The sequence below is a fragment of the Scyliorhinus torazame genome, chromosome 3 (assembly GCF_047496885.1).
Source record: "Scyliorhinus torazame isolate Kashiwa2021f chromosome 3, sScyTor2.1, whole genome shotgun sequence".
NCBI lineage: Eukaryota > Metazoa > Chordata > Chondrichthyes > Carcharhiniformes > Scyliorhinidae > Scyliorhinus > Scyliorhinus torazame.
In genome coordinates, this window is record NC_092709.1 from 7,919,493 (window position 1) to 7,926,758 (window position 7,266).

Below are 7,266 nucleotides of genomic sequence, written 5' to 3' on the forward strand. Positions count from 1 at the left end.
TCCCCACACACACTCATCCCAGCCGCACGCACACATTACACTCCCCACACATATTCATCCCAGCCGCACACACACAGTACACTCCCCACACACACTCATCCCAGCCGCACACACACATTTCACACCCCACACACACTCATCCCAGCCGCACACACACATCACACTCCCCACACACACTCTTCCCAACCACACACACATTACACTGCCCACCCACACTCATCCAAGCCACACACACCTTACACACCCCACACACACTCATCGCAGCCGCACACACACATTACACTCCCCACACACACTCTTCCCAGCCACACACACACATTACACTGCCCACACACACTCATCCAAGCCACACACACACATTACACTCCCTACACACACTCATCCCAGCCACACACACCTTACACACCCCACACACACTCATCCCAGCCGCACACACATATTACACTCCCCACACACACTCATCCCAGCCACACACACCTTACAAACCCCACACACACTCATCCCAGCCGCACACACACATTACACTCCCCACACACACTCTTCCCAGCCACACACACACATTACACTGCCCACACACACTCATCCCAGCCGCACACACACATTACACTCCCCACACACACTCATCCCAGCCGCACACACACATTACACTCCCCACACACACTCATCCCAGCCGCACACACACATTACACTCCCCACACACACTCTTCCCAGCCACACACACACATTACACTCCCCACACACACTCATCCCAGCCGCACACACACATTACACTCCACACACACACTCATCCCAGCCGCACACACACTTTACACTCCCCACTCACACTCATCCCAGCCGCACACACACATCACACTCCCCACACACACTCTTCCCAGCCGCACACACACATTACACTGCCCACACACACTCATCCAAGCCACACACACACATTACACTCCCCACACACACTCATCCCAGCCACACACACCTTACACACCCTACACACACTCATCCCAGCCGCACACACACATTACACTCCCCACACACACTCATTCCAGCCGCACACACATTACACTCCCCACACACACCCATCCCAGCCACACACACACACTACACTCCCCACACACACTCATCCCAGCCACACACACACATTACACACCCCACACACACTCATCCCAGCCGCACACACACATCACACTCCCCACACACACTCTTCCCAGCCACACACACACCTTACACTGCCCACACACACTCATCCAAGCCACACACACACATTACACTCCCCACACACACTCATCCCAGCCACACACACCTTACACACCCCACACACACTCATCCCAGCCGCAGACACACATTACATTCCCCACACGCACTCATCCCAGCCGCACACACACATTACACTCCCCACACACACTCATCCCAGCCGCACACACACATTACACTCCCCACACACACTCATCCCAGCCGCACACACACATTACACTCCCCCACACACACTCAACCCAGCCGCACACACACATTACACTCCCCGCACACACTCATCCCAGCCGCACACACATTACACTCCCCATGCACACTCATCCCAGTCGCACACACACATTACACTCCCCACACACACTCATCCCAGCCACACACACACACTACACTCCCCACACACACTCATCCCAGCCGCACACACACATTACACTCCCCGCACACACTCTTCCCAGCCGCACACACATTACACTCCCCACGCACACTCATCCCAGCCGCACACACACATTACACTCCCCACACACACTCATGCCAGCCGCACACACACATTACACTCCCCACACACACTCATCCCAGCCACACACACACATTACAGTCCCCACACACACTCATCCCAGCCACACACACATTACACTCCCCACACACACTCATCCCAGCCACACACACACATTACACTCCCCACACACACTCATCCCAGCCGCACACACACATTACACTCCCCACAGACACTCATCCCAGCCGCACACACACATTACACTCACCACACACACTCATCCCAGCCACACACACCTTACACACCCCACACACACTCATCCCAGCCGCACACACACATTACACTCCCCACACACACTCATCCCAGCCACACACACCTGACACACCTCACACACACTCATCCCAGCCGCACACACATTACACTCCCCACACACACTCATCCCAGCCGCACACACACATTACACTCCCCACACACACTCATCCCAGCCGCACACACACATTACACTCCCACACACACTCATCCCAGCCGCACACACACATTACACTGCCCACACACACTCATCCAAGCCACACACACACATTACACTCCCCACACACACTCAACCCAGCCACACACACCTTACACACCCTACACACACTCATCCCAGCCGCACACACACATTACACTCCCCACACACACTCATTCCAGCCGCACACACACATTACACTCCCCACACACACCCATCCCAGCCACACACACACACTACACTCCCCACACACACTCATCCCAGCCGCACACACACATTACACACCCCACACACACTCATCCCAGCCGCACACACACATCACACTCCCCACACACACTCTTCCCAGCCACACACACACCTTACACTGCCCACACACACTCATCCAAGCCACACACACACATTACACTCCCCACACACACTCATCCCAGCCACACACACCTTACACACCCCACACACACTCATCCCAGCCGCAGACACACATTACACTCCCCACACGCACTCATCCCAGCCGCACACACACATTACACTCCCCACACACACTCATCCCAGCCGCACACACACATTACACTCCCCACACACACTCATCCCAGCCGCACACACACATTACACTCCCCCACACACACTCAACCCAGCCGCACACACACATTACACTCCCCGCACACACTCATCCCAGCCGCACACACATTACACTCCCCATGCACACTCATCCCAGTCGCACACACACATTACACTCCCCACACACACTCATCCCAGCCACACACACACACTACACTCCCCACACACACTCATCCCAGCCGCACACACACATTACACTCCCCGCACACACTCTTCCCAGCCGCACACACATTACACTCCCCACGCACACTCATCCCAGCCGAACACACACATTACACTCCCCACACACACTCATCCCAGCCACACACACACATTACACTCCCCACACACACTCATCCCAGCCGCACACACACATTACACTCCCCACACACACTCATCCCAGCCACACACACACACTACACTCCCCACACACACTCATCCCAGCCGCACACACACATTACACTCCCCACACACACTCATCCCAGCCACACACACACATTACACTCCCCACACACACTCATCCCAGCCGCACACACACATTACACTCCCCACACACACTCATCCCAGCCGCACACACACATTACACTCCCCACACACACTCATCCCAGCCGCACACACACATTACACTCCCCACACACACTCATCCCAGCCGCACACACACATTACACTCACCACACACACTCATCCCAGCCACACACACCTTACACACCCCACACACACTCATCCCAGCCGCACACACACATTACACTCCCCACACACACTCACCCAGCCACACACACCTGACACACCTCACACACACTCATCCCAGCCGCACACACATTACACTCCCCACACACACTCATCCCAGCCACACACACACATTACACTCCCCACACACACTCATCCCAGCCGCACACACACATTACACTCCCCACACACACTCATCCCAGCCGCACACACACATTACACTCCCACACACACTCATCCCAGCCACACACACACATTACCCTGCCAACACACACTCATCCAAGCCACACACACATTACACTCCCCACACACACTCATCCCAGCCACACACACCTTACACACCCCACACACACTCATCCCAGCCGCACATACACATTACACTCCCCACCCACACTCATCCCAGCCGCTCACACACATTACACTCCCCACACACACTCATCCCAGCCGCACACACACATTACACTCCCCACACACACTCATCCCAGCCACACACACACATTACAATCCCCACACACACTCACCCAGCCGCACACACACATTACACTCCCCACACACACTCATCCCAGCCGCACACACACATTACACTCCCCACCCACACTCATCCCAGCCGCACACACACATTACATTCCCCACACACACCATCCCAGCCGCACACACACATTACACTCCCCACACACACTCATCCCAGCCGGACACACACATTACACTCCCCACACACTCTCATCCCAGCCGCACACACACATTACACTCCCCACACACACTCATCCCAGCCGCACACACACATTACACTCCCCACCCACACTCATCCAAGCCGCACACACACATTACACTCCCCACAAACACCATCCCAGCCGCACACACACATTACACTCCCCACACACACTCATCCCAGTCGCACACACACATTACACTCACCACACACACTCATCCCAGCCGCACACACACATTACACTCCCCACACACACTCATCCCAGCCGCTCACACACATTACACACCCCACACATACTCATCCCAGCCGCACACACACATCACACTCCCCACACACACTCTTCCCAGCCACACACACACATTACACCCACACACACACTCATCCAAGCCACACACACACATTACACTCACCACACACACTCATCCCAGCCACACACACCTTACACACCCCACACACACCCATCCCAGCCGCACACACACATTACACTCCCCACACACACTTATCCCAGCCACACACACCTTACACACCTCACACACACTCATCCCAGCCGCACACACACATTACACTCCCCACACACACTCATCCCAGCCGCACACAGACATTACACTCCCACACACACTCATCCCAGCCACACACACACATTACCCTGCCCACACACACTCATCCAAGCCACACACACATTACACTCCCCACACACACTCTTCCCAGCCACACACACACATTACACACCCCACACACACTCATCCCAGCCACACACACACCTTACACTGCCCACACACACTCATCCAAGCCACACACACACATTACACTCCCCACACACACTCATCCCAGCCACACACACCTTACACTCCCCACACAAACTCATCCCAGCCGCACACACACATTACACTCCCCACACACACTCATCCCAGCCGCACACACACATTACACTCCCCCACACACACTCAACCCAGCCGCACACACACATTACACTCCCCGCACACACTCATCCCAGCCGCACACACATTACACTCCCCATGCACACTCATCCCAGCCGCACACACATTACACTCCCCACACACACTCATCCCAGCCGCACACACACATTACACTCCCCACACACACTCATCCCAGCCGCACACACACATTACACTCCCACACACACTCATCCCAGCCGCACACACACATTACACTGCCCACACACACTCATCCAAGCCACACACACACATTACACTCCCCACACACACTCATCCCAGCCACACACACCTTACACACCCTACACACACTCATCCCAGCCGCACACACACATTACACTCCTCACACACACTCATTCCAGCCGCACACACACATTACACTCCCCACACACACCCATCCCAGCCACACACACACACTACACTCCCCACACACACTCATCCCAGCCGCACACACACATCACACTCCCCACACACACTCTTCCCAGCCACACACACACCTTACACTGCCCACACACACTCATCCAAGCCACACACACACATTACACTCCCCACACACACTCATCCCAGCCACACACACCTTACACACCCCACACACACTCATCCCAGCCGCAGACACACATTACACTCCCCACACGCACTCATCCCAGCCGCACACACACATTACACTCCCCACACACACTCATCCCAGCCGCACACACACATTACACTCCCCACACACACTCATCCCAGCCGCACACACACATTACACTCCCCCACACACACTCAACCCAGCCGCACACACACATTACACTCCCCGCACACACTCATCCCAGCCGCACACACATTACACTCCCCATGCACACTCATCCCAGTCGCACACACACATTACACTCCCCACACACACACATCCCAGCCACACACACACACTACACTCCCCACACACACTCATCCCAGCCGCACACACACATTACACTCCCCGCACACACTCTTCCCAGCCGCACACACATTACACTCCCCACGCACACTCATCCCAGCCGCACACACACATTACACTCCCCACACACACACATTTCACTCCCCACACACACACATCCCAGCCGCACACACACATTACACTCCCCACACACACTCATCCCAGCCACACACACACACTACACTCCCCACACACACTCATCCCAGCCGCACACACACATTACACTCCCCACACACACTCATCCCAGCCACACACACACATTACACTCCCCACACACACTCATCCCAGCCGCACACACACATTAAACTCCCCACACACACTCCTCCCAGCCACAGACACCTTACACACCCCACACACACTCATCCCAGCCGCACACACACATTACACTCCCCACACACACTCACCCAGCCACACACACCTGACACACCTCACACACACTCATCCCAGCCGCACACACATTACACTCCCCACACACACTCATCCCAGCCGCACACACACATTACACTCCCCACACACACTCATCCCAGCCGCACACACACATTACACTCCCACACACACTCATCCCAGCCACACACACACATTACCCTGCCCACACACACTCATCCAAGCCACACACACATTACACTCCCCACACACACTCATCCCAGCCACACACACCTTACACACCCCACACACACTCATCCCAGCCGCACATACACATTACACTCCCCACCCACACTCATCCCAGCCGCTCACACACATTACACTCCCCACACACACTCATCCCAGCCGCACACACACATTACACTCCCCACACACACTCATCCCAGCCACACACACACACTACACTCCCCACACACACTCATCCCAGCCGCACACACACATTACACTCCCCACACACACTCATCCCAGCCACACACACACATTACACTCCCCACACACACTCATCCCAGCCACACACACACATTACAATCCCCACAGACACTCATCCCAGCCGCACACACACATTACACTCCCCACACACACTCATCCCAGCCGCACACACACATTACACTCCCCACCCACACTCATCCCAGCCGCACACACACATTACACTCCCCACACACACCATCCCAGCCGCAC